The sequence below is a fragment of the Suricata suricatta genome, chromosome 17 (genome assembly GCF_006229205.1).
Source record: "Suricata suricatta isolate VVHF042 chromosome 17, meerkat_22Aug2017_6uvM2_HiC, whole genome shotgun sequence".
In the NCBI taxonomy this organism is placed as follows: Eukaryota; Metazoa; Chordata; class Mammalia; order Carnivora; family Herpestidae; genus Suricata; species Suricata suricatta.
Window position 1 is genome coordinate 16,584,686 of NC_043716.1, and position 12,154 is coordinate 16,596,839.

General features: G+C 49.9%; 1 long non-coding RNA gene across 1 annotated transcript; it reads right to left on the minus strand.

Moving 5' to 3' along the window:
- Nucleotides 1-3,703: 3,703 nt before the first annotated feature.
- On the minus strand, nt 3,704-6,277 carry LOC115282077. Its single transcript, XR_003904504.1, has 2 exons — nt 6,105-6,277; nt 3,704-3,919 (listed from the first exon to the last, which is right to left on the minus strand). It is a non-coding gene; the product is annotated as an uncharacterized LOC115282077 (long non-coding RNA).
- Between the last annotated feature and the right edge of the window lie 5,877 nt (nt 6,278-12,154).

The following is a 12,154-nucleotide window of genomic DNA, read 5'->3' on the forward strand; positions in this document are numbered from 1 at the left end:
CCGGCGAGTGTCCCCAGTCCTTGCTGCGTGACCTTGGAGAGCTTCCCTGCCCTCTCTGGGCGGGGATGTCGTAAATGGAAATGTGAAGCTAATCAAACCAGATGTGATTACTTCTGAGCTCCCCGGAAGCCTGCGACCGTAAAAAGACACCTAAGAGTAAGGCAGCTCTTTATGTACTGATTCGGAGTAATCTCCAAGATATATTGTCAGGTAACAAAAGCAAGGCACAAGACAGTGTGCAGAGTGTGCTACATCTTATGTATTAAAAATAGGACTAAAGAAAGAGAATATGTGTCCCTGTTTGCTTGTATATGTCTATGCAGGAACACATAAGGTGTGCTTGCCTCTGGGGAGGGCAACTGGGAGACTGGGGGGTGGGCGGTTGGGGTGGGGGCTTTTCACTGACTAGCTTCCATCCCCTTATTTTTGGAACAGTGTGCAGTTATTATCTATGCAAAAAAAAAAAAAAAAAGAAAAGAAAAGACAGAGCCACACACAGCAGAGGTCATCATGTGTCTCGGTAGCTTTCAGGAAGTGGGAGCCACAGGGGGACTGCGCTGGCTGGAGACCCTGCTTGAAACCCCTCCGGGGAGGGTGCAGTGCTAACCCTAGCTAATGAGTCAGGAAGTCCTTGCCAGTATCTAATCCCATTCTCTCCTGCTACAATTTGAGTGCCTTTCCAGGTCCTGTATTTGGTGGGTGGAAGGGCTGATGGTTTTATGCAGGACAGGGGGTGGCAGCTGGGGGTGGGCAGCGGCCACTGTCTGGAGAAGAGAGGCGGCAGGCAACCGCAGCCCTCTGCAGCCACATAGGCATGGGTTTGAGTCCGCTTTTGTCACTTGCTAGCTGTGTGGTATTGTGTGTCACTCTCCATTGCTAGGCTGAGGAATCCAGACGTCCCTGCTTCCCTCAGGGAGGACAGAAGGCGCTGAGCCTAATGCACAGGCATCTACCTCCCACGAGGGACAGCTCAGGGCCTCTGCTCCCCAGCAGACAGGAGACCCCTTTCACAATCCAGGGCCATCTGACCCCCAGGTCTGTGCCTGCAGCTCACCCCCTAAGGAGATGGATATGTGGCCTCCCTAGAGCCAGGGGCAGTTTCACCCACTTAGCACCTAAATTACCTAGCTCTAAATCCAGAACAGTCTCTAAGTAGCTGGAGGGTGAGAGAGTGCTGGAGCCAGAAAATCAGCCAGGCCCAGGGCTTGATGGAACCACCTGGGGTGGGGTGGGGGAAGGGCTGTTGCTAGGGGGCTGGGAGTGAGAGGAGGATGGAGCAGGAGAGCTCCCAGCCCCCCTTCCCCATTTTCATCTGCTTGTATTCTTGCCTTCCTCATAAGGTGTCTCCCGATTAGAGAGGTTCTTAGCTAAAATATATTTGAAAAGCCCTGACCTTGGCCATTTAGAACACCCTGCTGCCTGTCCCAGGCCCCACTCCTCAACATCTAGATATAGGACTGGGGGAGGGAAGGGGAGACCAAGCTGAGGTGTGGGAAGGTGGCCAGCATGGCCTCCTAACCCTCCGGTCTCCTCAACACCCTCAACGCAGGACCTAGAACATCGGGGTGAAAGTTCAGGGAATAGTTGCTGATTGTGAGAATTCCTGAGACTGTCTCCCTTCTCTGGCAGCCTGGAGGAAAAGCAATGGCTTCATTTCACCTGACAGGATCCAGGGAGGGGGAGAACGAGGGCACCTCTGGCATCATCTTTAAGACTGTGTTGGGGCGCCTGGGTGGCTCAGTCGGTTGTGTCCGACTTCGGCTCAGGTCATGATTTCATAGTTCATAAGTTCGAGCCTCGCCTTGAGTTTTGTGCTGACAGCTCAGAGCCTGGAGCCTGCTTCAGATTCTGTGTCTCCTTGTCTCTCTCTGCCCCTTCCCCTCAAAAATAAATAACAACAACAAAAAGACTGCGCTGGTGGCTAAGGCTTAAGGAAGGGAGTCTAACAGATCTGGGTTCAAATCAAGACTCCATCATTTATAAGCTGTGTGACTCAGGACAAGTTGCTTATCTCTCTGAGCTTTGGTTTCCTCTTCTACAAAATGTGAAGAACGGCTCCCTGTCTCTATGGGCTGTTGTGAGGGTTAAGATGGAGTGTAAAATACTTAGCATAGTGCCTGGGCATAAAGTAAGCACCCAATAAATGGCTGTATCTGTTCTGGTGAGCTCCTTTGCTGCGATGCTAAAACAAATTCCACCTCCAAGACCAAGAAAGGCCGTTGTCCTGCTGCCTAAGGTAGGCAGACCACCTCTACAGCTCCCTGATTTGGGATGCAGCCCAGAAAGGCCTCCAGGTTTGGTTTTTGCAGAGGGCAGCGGAAAAGTCGGAGCTGAAGCCAGCAAAACAAGAATCCCAGCAGCAGGTCTGAGTCAGCTCCTCCAGGGTTTGGGGGTTCAAGAGAGCCCTTCCTCAAGGTCACACAGCCTCCCAATCATCCTGTCCGCTGGGTAACTGCCCCCTTGGCCTGGCTCCTCTGAGGGCCCACCAGGGCACCTGCATACCTGGAACAGCAGCTGGGAGTGTGGGGTGTTCCAATGCACAGAGGAAGCTGCGTCTCAGCCACACGGAAATTAAAACCAGCTTGCCCAGTGCTGAGTTACCATGTCGCCTGAAATCAGATTGATTTCTTGGGCTTGTTGTGACGGCAGTGTTACAATTGATTCGTCTGGATGGCAGTAAGTTTATCTATTTGGAGCTGTCTGTCATTGATCTGAATAAGCTTCTAAAATAGCCCAAATACCTGGTGAGGGTGAGGTCGCCACCAAGCGCGGCTCAATATTAATTATAATAATGAACAAGCATGAGGAGGGTTGGTTCATTGCCTGCCCTGCAGGGCTGGCCTCTGTGAGGTTTGGTGTTTAATATTCATTCCACCATGCAAAGAGCTGCTGGACACTCCTAAACTGAGGCAAGTTTGCATGGGAGGTTGGGGCTGTTCTGTGCTTCCTGGGACAGAGAAGGAACTAGGGCTACTCAAACAAGAAAGGTTTAGGTTAGATCTCAAGAAGGACTTTCTAATGACTAAAAGTGGATGGAGAGAGCATATCATTCACTTATTAGGCTGGACAAGCCGTTACTTTCTGCGTCCATCTCCTCCATAAAGCAGGGATTATAACATTCACTTCTCAGCGCTTCTGTTCCCTCTGCCTCTGGCTAAAAAAATAAGACAAAACAAAATACCAGAAGACTCTTCTGATAGAGGGAGAAGCAGAAAGGTCCTATTCTAGGTAAAAAGGCACCTGCCTTTCTCAGCCTTGGCACGAAGTAACCATTCAATCTATGGAGTTACTATTATTATAATTATTGATTCAATGAATATTTATTGCTACCTGCTTGGCCTTGAGGGAAAACTAGTGAACAACCCATTATCTCCTGCCTTTAAGGAGAAACCTGTGTTACTATGGGAATCAGGACATCCCCTTTGCTATAGGCTCTCAGGAACAAGGGAGAGTCCTGTGTCTCGGAGACAGCTTGGAAATTGCTCCTGGAGGCAGGGAGACGAACAGGAAGACCTCATGGAGTGGCTGCAGGTCCCATGAAGTGCTCCCCAGCAGAAGACAACTCTATTAAATATCAGTCAACGAAGGCCCCTCCAGAAAAGCATTCTTCCAGAAAGAAGAGGCTACTCCACTAGAAGGATCTAGCAGAAATGTGATCAGACTTGGGGTTCAGGTCTGCAAGAAGCAAACAATAACAAGCTGCCACAGCTGACATGCAGCAAGGAGCATGGAGGTTTAATCAACACAAGGACTTCCTGGCAGAGCTTTAGAGAGCAGTGAAGGAGACCCGGGATGGAGAGACTTCCAGACCTGTCTGGGAGCCTGGTCTGCTGCGTTCCTTGAGACATTCCTTCTTCTGTTCCTGCAAAGCTCTCCTCTCCCCTCAGGCTTGCGGTTGGCAGGGACCCCCATGGCCAGCCTTGAGAGAAACATCAGAAGAAAGTTAATAGCGAAACGCTCTGGCGGATCTAATTGATTTTTTTTCCTATTGGTTCCCTAATATAGGCAACACTGTTCCTGCCACTTTTCTGGGCTGGAGATTATGTCATAAATAAAGAGATTTGCTCCCTATTTCCATGTGCTTATCTTTAATAAGTTAAGAACTCAACAAGCTTTAGGAGGACTTGAAATAAGCAAGGGATCCGGTGGTGGCTTCGGCTCTGGTGGCGGCTGTGGCCGCCACAGCTTTATTTCCGTAGATGGGGAGGCAGGTGGCTGAGGCTGGTAGGGGGAGAATTTGCATTCTTTGGGCTGCACAGGATCCAGGCTCAGCTGGAAGAAGACAGGACAGGGAGGGCCGGATGGGGAAGAACATTCATGGTGGCAAATGTGGCAAAATGGATTGACAGGACCTGTGAGGCTTGGGTTACTATGGGAGTTTAGACAGCAGGTCCTAGGGCCAGGTAGCCTGAGTTCAAACCCCAGCCCCATCATTGCTTACTAGCTGTGTAGCCTTGGGCTGTGTTACTTAACCTCTCTCTTTCCTCATTTCATTTATTTTTTTAATGTTTATTTATTTTTCAGGGGGGTGGGAGGGGCAGAGAGAAAGGGAGACAGAGAATCCCAAGCAGGCTCCATGCTCTCAGCACAGAGCTTGATGTGGGGCTCGAACTCATGAACTGTGAGATCATGACCTGAGCCAAAACCAAGAATAGGATGCTTAACCAACTGAGCCACCCAGGCACCCCTCTTCCCTCATTTTAAACAAATATGGATAATAACAATTATAGGTCACTGTGGGGCTCAACAACATGCAAAGAGCTTAGAACAGAGCCTGGCATGGGGAGTGGATAGAACATGTTTGCCAGTATGTGATTATTAAGACATCATCTAACTCCAGTGACCTTGACTGCTGCTACTAGGGCCTCTGCCATGTACCAGGCCTTGGCCTGGGCTTCACAGATGAGTGAGACACTGCCTTGCCCTGACTTCAAGGAGCACCAGTCCAGCTGGGGCCCCAACACCTATGACTGGCATGAGCTGGATATCCACACCTAAGGAATCCAGAGAGTGGTGACCCTTTCCTGGGGAGGCTGCCATCCTTGTGCCCCTGTCTTAAGGCTCATCCACTCTCCAGTTCTGGACACGCCATGGATTAACTCTCACTTCCTTAAAGGTATCAGTGAACAGAAACTGTGTGTCACATGCAGAAACAGCCCTACTCAAGACTGGGCACCATGGCCACCATCCACAGCACACTTAACGTGTGCCAGGGTGTAAGAACCAAAATTGGAACCTAGGCCCCCTGATTTCCCCTACTCTAAGTGCTGTTCTCTACTCTTCATGCTGTGCTTATAGTCACAACCATTAACGAAGCACATAGAATATGCAAAACCCTAGGCTAAGGGCTAAGGGGATAGAAAAATGAATATAACACCCATTTATTGAGTGCCTGTTCTATGCCGAGACTTCCTACAGGATATCTCACTGAATAATTTTCTGAAAGGCAAGTGGCACAGTTTTTCTTTTATAAGTTAGAAAATGGAGAGGCACCTGGATGGCTCAGTCAGTTAAACGTCCAACTTTGGCTCAAGTCATGATCTTGTGTGTTGTGAGTTTGAGCCCTGCATTGGGCTCTGTGCTGACAGCCTAGAGCCTGGAGGCTGCTTTGGCTTCTGTCTCCCTTTCTCTTTGTCCCTCCCACACTTGTGCTCTGTCTCTCTTACTTTCGAAGATAAATAAGCATTAAAAAAAAAAAAAAAAAAGGTAAGGAAGTAGAGGCCCAGAGAGGCTCAGAAATTTGCCCAAGACAAGCAAAAGGCTGGGATCACTTTGAAACCAGACCTGACTTCCAAGCCTGGCCATTAATGCCCCTCAGAGTCCTGATGAGCAGTCTCCCTTTCCAGTGGGACTTGCAGACCATCAACATGGCTTCAGAGAAACCAACAGCCATCCCAGCTTATCCCAAAACACCCCACATGTGCCTACCACCACCCTTCCCCACTCACAGCAACACCCCCCACTGACTCACAGAAGACAGGCCCAACAGTGTTAAGCCAATCAGTTGCTTATCCTAGAAGTCAAGAAACAAGACTCCTTAGGACCCCTACACCTTCTGTGATTGGGAAGCCAAGGCTCAAACATATGCCAGGTGTTGGCCATACCCTCTGAACCAGTGAGGCCGAGACCAGAACCTCTCCTATCTGCACTTCCCAGTGTTCCACGGGGCCAAGTCAGTGATCCCAGAGTCTTGGATAGCCCTTGCACAGTAGGAGATGGGTTTCCTCTTGGACCCCCATTTTGCATGCACCATCTCTCCTCCAGGCCATTGTCTGGCCCTACAGATTCTGCTGCTTTAAGGATTGGTGACCTCACAGTCAGTTGCCATGGAGACCATTGTGATGTCACAAGCAGAGGACAAATAGTTCAAGGAGGAGTGGAGGGTGGAAATGCACAGCTCGAATTGAGGGACATTCAGAGTTTCTGTCCCATTTTCATGCCCAGAAAAGGAAGTGTCTGGAGGTGGATTCTGATACCTGGGGGAGACCTGACCACACTTTTCTGTGTTCTCCTGGGCCTAAGGGGTCTCTGAGACCCAAAAGAAGGGTCAGTGCAAACAAACATTAGAAACACTCCCCACCTTGGGGTGGTAAGAAGTGGGCTACCTTTGTAGCAGAAAGGAATGAGATTAGATGCCAGGAGGAGCCATGTGGCTGCAAGATTCCAGCAGAGGAGATGATGTTCCTTTCCTTAGGACGCTTGAACCATGGGAGACAGCCGCTAGGGCCTTTATTATCCTGATTAAGCACCTGGTAGAGATAAACATGCCACGTTACAGTGAGTTGAGACTCTATCTCCACTCCCTGGTCTCAGAGCTCTTTGAGAGCTCTGCCTGTCCATATTCCCCTCAGGTCCTGACACAAAAAAATGTTCCCTCATTCAGTGAACAAATGAGTGAGAGTGATGAATGAATTGGGAAGGTGGCTGGATAGGATGAGGGAATACACGGACAGATGAATGGGTGGACACACGTGCAGGTTGGGAGACCTAAGCTTTGGAGCTCTACGCCTGCCTGCTTCTCTAGCCGCATCCCACCACAGACTTCTCTGTGATCCAGCCACATCAATTATCTTTCAGTCCTGCTGACTCCAGGACTTTGCACATACCATTCCCTCTGCATGAAAGGTACTTCCTTTCCCTCTTCAAGTAACACCCACTCATCCTGTGGCTTTCTACTCAATCACCACCTCTTCAAGGTAGTCTTCCCTGACTAGGTCAACCCCCAGTTGACCCACCTCCATAGCCTTGTGAACCTCTCCTGGGCACCTGATATGTCACAATTTACATTTAGTCAGGTGGTTCTGTGTAAGGCCTCTCATTCTAGACTGTGGGCTCTGAGCTGGCAGGGACAGGGACTGTTTTCACTCACCTTTATATCCCCGGCACTTAGGACAGTGGATACATAATAAATATTTGTCTAATGAATAGTTAATAAGTGACCAGCCCTGCCCTCACCTACTCCAAGCAGTCTACCCTCCCCAGACTGTTTCAGGGAAGAAAATCTAGATACACGCCCCCTGCAGGTGAACCCAGGACACAGCCCACAGATTCAGAGAGCCTGAGGTCCCTCCCACACCTGCCCCTGCAAAGCCCCACCAGCACCTATGCCTTTCTGCTATGCCCAGTGATAGTAAATAATAAATGGGGCTAGTATTCTTCTTTTAAGAGGTCAGGAATAGCCCATTGGACTCAGGGGCTAACTGAAAATATACTAGATTTTTATGAACCTGCTTTAAATGCATGTGGCAGTCTTTATTTATTTACTTATTTTTAAGATTTTATTTTTCAGTAATCTTTACACTCAACATGGGGGCTTGAGCTTATAACTCTGACCTCAAGCGTCACCATGTCCTACCACCCGAGCCAGCCAGGTGCCCCTATGTGGCAATCTAATTCCAAAGCTTCATGCCTGAGTTTGCTCAAAGGGGAAAACTCAATTGTCACCTCACATTATTCAAAGCAATGCCCCAGTCTTCTCTCAGTCATGAAAAGGGTATGGAGTATTCTTTTGCCCATGGCCATGGCTTGACCCAGAGTGAGTACTGTTTGGGACAGGGGCGTGAGGTCAATCTGGCTAGGATATTTGCTTGTTTCCCCCACCCTCATCCTGCCCTAGTTCTCGGAAGTGATGGAGTTGGCCCAGGGTTCTGTAGGGTAGAAGGGCTCTCCCTGACAGAAGGAGACCACCTTTTGGTCAGAGGTGCTCCTCCTTGCTTGTCCTATGCGTAAATACTCTCACATCTATTGACCAAGGCTCTAGGGCAGACCACCCTGGCAAGAAGTCAGTTGGGCATCCTAACTAGTTCCACTAGTAACATATAGGAAAGAACCAAGATGCCTTTGGGGGCCCCTGGGAAGCTTTGCTCTTCCCACCCCCACCCCCAGCTCACTCTAGCTTCCGGAGGCCCAGCTGCCAGGGGCAGCCTCAGGATATACAAAAGTCTTTCTCCCCCTTTCTCAGGGGCTCCACCTACCTGGTGACCCACTCCCTCAACACATGGCCAACATCCTGGTACTAGGCCCCGAGCCCCAGAGCTACACCATTAACCCAATGCTTCTGGGCAGATGTATTTTATGTAAGTTCAAGCACTAGAAATATTGAGTTCAGGATGTTTTATTTCCAGAGCCCTCTATATTTCTCTGGGATTATCACCTGTCTTTGTTCCCTCCCTCTCCTCGTTATTATCTTTGGACCCTTTCCAAGCCAAGCCATCTTGATTGCTCGGGGAGAGGGCTGCCAGCACCCTTCCCTGGTATCTCTGGGTCTGGTGAGAGTGACTTCGAGGAACCTTTCTTCTTCCTTGAGAATAACTCTGCAGGTGGCCACACTGCCCAGGCAGCCTTGGCCTTTGGGAGCTGGCTTCACCAAGGGCCTCTCCAAGTGTCAAGGAACACCGAGGCCCTGGTGGTGGAAGTGGAGGCCTCATTCTCCCCAAGTTAGGGAGGGCTATGCTCAGGGTGAGCCTCAGGGTACAGAGGGGAGGGAGAAGGCCAGATGTTCTCTTTTCTACACCGTGCCAACCTCGCCTGACACCAAATTAATAGCATTCAAATGAGATGCAAAACATTATGCAAATCTAGAGGAGAAGGCTGCTCTCACTGGGCCTTTGGGCTGTTGGAGGGCCAACACCTTGAGCCCTTTCCTGGAGGAGCCCACGGGCTCCCTTCAACTTCAACCCTCATTCCGTCAAGCAGCAGCTGGTGTAAAGTTTCCAGTGACACCTGAGTGACCCTCTCAAGGTCTTCTGATCCTCGTGTCTACCCTGGCCTCACCTCCCAAGCACTCGGGGCCTCTTCTATTCTGAAATGGTGCAGAGGCAGCTACGGAACTCAGCAAAACCTCCCTCTGGATGCCAGGATTCTGGATCCCTACTCATTAGCAGTATATGCAAAATACATGCAGGGGGTTTTTTGCATCTATTTAATTGTCCATTAAAATGGCCCCACGCCCATCACCTCTGCACAGGCCCAGGCTTCCAAATTGCCAACCCCTGCTGCCTGCAAGCACCATGTGGTTCCTGTGCTTGGTAATTGCCGTGGTGTTTGTTGAGCTGTATTTGCATTTGATTGTCATTTAACTTTCCATCTTTCTCCTTCAATCAAACTCAGGATTGGGCTTTTGCAATTGATTATTCATTTTATTTGCAACCCCTTGGTGGGTTTTCAAAGAGTTTCCTTCATTCGTGCCACAAACTTGAACCCTGGGACTTCTGTCACACAGAGGGGGAGGGCTTCCTCCCACCCATCCCAGGGCTCCTTCGTGAAAATAACCTGGCCAACATTGTGGATTTTAAGTCTTATTCCCAGTTGTTCTGTCCCAGCACCTGCCTCATTTCTGCCCAGCCAGTGGCATTAAACATTTATGGAGCTGTAGAGGATCAAAGGCCTTGGCTGGGGGTGATGGGCAGGCTGGAGGCCTTGGTTTAGAGATGGAAAGCAGCTCACATCAAACCACTTTATGCTGCTGTCTCCATCCACCCTGGGCTCTTGCTACCAGCTAGTGTGGTCCTGCTCCTGATGGGGGAGCAAATGCCCAGGAGTCAGGACTCCACATTTGCCAGGGTAGGACTCTCTTCCTACCCCTAAATTTGAAGAGTTGACCTTGGCTACCCCAGGAAGCCTGGCTGGAGCATGGTATCGCAGACTGTTCAAGATTCCACCAGGTCTGGGAGCCCCTTCTGAGGAGTGGCTGGAGGAGAGCAGGCAGATCTGTGTCCCTGGGAATCCCTGCAACCTCTTGCCCCTGTTTCCCCAAAGCCCCAAACACCCTGGGCTCCACAGAAGATGTACCTCTGACTTGACAGCTATCTTGGAGGAGACTAATTTTCTTCTCCTCTCACTCAGAAAGCAAGTGTCATCCATTTGAAGGCAGAGACTTCAGAATAAGTCACCAGTGTGCTTGTGATCCTGCAAATTGATGGGCTGTGTGGAAATGGGAAAGTGAAGTTGGCTTCTCCAGGAATGTGGGCTGGATGTCTGGCACTGTCTGGGCAGAGGCTGCAAAGGTCCTTGGGATTAGAGAGCGAGCCTCTCTTCCCTCTCTCTGGTCCTCAGTCCTAACGTAGCCATTGTAACTCAGACCCCCACCCTCCAGCCTTCTGAGTCAGCAGTGAACCCCTCTCAGTTACTACCATTTGCTATCATGCTTGACCTCCACCTTAATAATTCTAGACTCCCTTGTTCGGGTGCAGATATCTTTGTGATGGGGTAAACCCTTCAGTATAGCCACCAAGGATGTCCTGCAGCTCAGATGACCACAAAGCCTGGCCACAGGCCTGCTCCCACCCTTCCTCTTATGTCTCTGCAAGAACTTACTGCTCCCCCAGAACCAGTCTTCTCACTGACCCCAAACTATCTTGTGTTTTCTACCGTGTTGTCTTTACCTAAGCCACACCCTTAACTTTGGAGTTCCTCCCTCTTCCTCTCCACTGACTGAAACCTAAAACTTATTTAAGACTTGGTTTCAGTCCACCTGCCCACCATGTGAAGCTTTCCATGACCTCCCGTCCCCCAAAAGGAGCACTTGTCCCCTCCCCTTCTCCACTATCTCACAACTCATTTGGCACCAATGACCCGCCTTGGGCTTTAGACACTCCCCTTACCACCCCACCTCCACCCCTGCAGCATCATTTATTCACAAATATTTATTAAGCAACTACTATGTGCCAGACACTGAGCTTGGTTGGGAGTAGAGGAGAATATTATGTGCCTTCACAGAGCTGACAACTAATGGGGAAGACAGACAATTAAGCAATTACATAGACAAGGGTCATCTGGGTGCAATGAGCCAGGTGGAGGGCACAGAGAGTAAGAGAAATGAGACAAGTGAAGGGAGCCCTGCATGTCTCCAGGCTGCCACTTTCAAATGTGTGTATGACTTAAGTACACTCTAAGCCTGCAGCATAGAGCTGCAGAAAATCCCTAAGGGCATCTCATGGTCCTCAATTTGTGGGTGATGCTGAGCTCTGGGCAAAATGAGTCTCCTGGAGGGCATAGACAGGGTGCTCCATAAAAACTCCACTGCTTCCCAGTCTGGCCCAGCCTCCACCTCAACCTAACTGGGAATTCATTACACAGAGGCCACGTTGACCATCTTTAGGATGGAGAGACAACCCCAGAGTGTTATTCTTCCCATCATGCAGTACATACCCATCCCCGGAGCTCAGGGCAGAGTGCTGCATTCTGGGATTTGTAGTCTCCATTGGACTCCCTCCTGAATGCCTACCTTAGTTTAGGCAATAGGGAAGGAGATGTAGCAAGTTCCTGTGTGGGTCCACTTACCCTCCTTCTTGTGAATAGGGCCCAGCCCAGCTTCCAGGAGGTAAGCCTGACACCAGTTTCCAAAACCCCATGAATTATCTGTCATACAATTTTATCCCTGGGGATTCACCCTCTGTTTCCAAAGCTGCTCAGTCCAGAGGGGCCCAGAAATCAAGGAGGTCAGGAATATCTTCCTTTTTTAAAAATGTTTTTATTTATTTTTGAGACAGAGAGAGACAGCAAGAGCAGGGGAGGGTCAGAGAGAGAGGGAGACACAGAATCTGAAGGAGGCTTCAGGCTCTGAGCTAGCTGTCAGCACAGAGCTGGACGCGGGGCTTGAACCCATGAACCGCTAGATCATGACCTGAGCTGAAGTCAGATGCTCAACTGACTG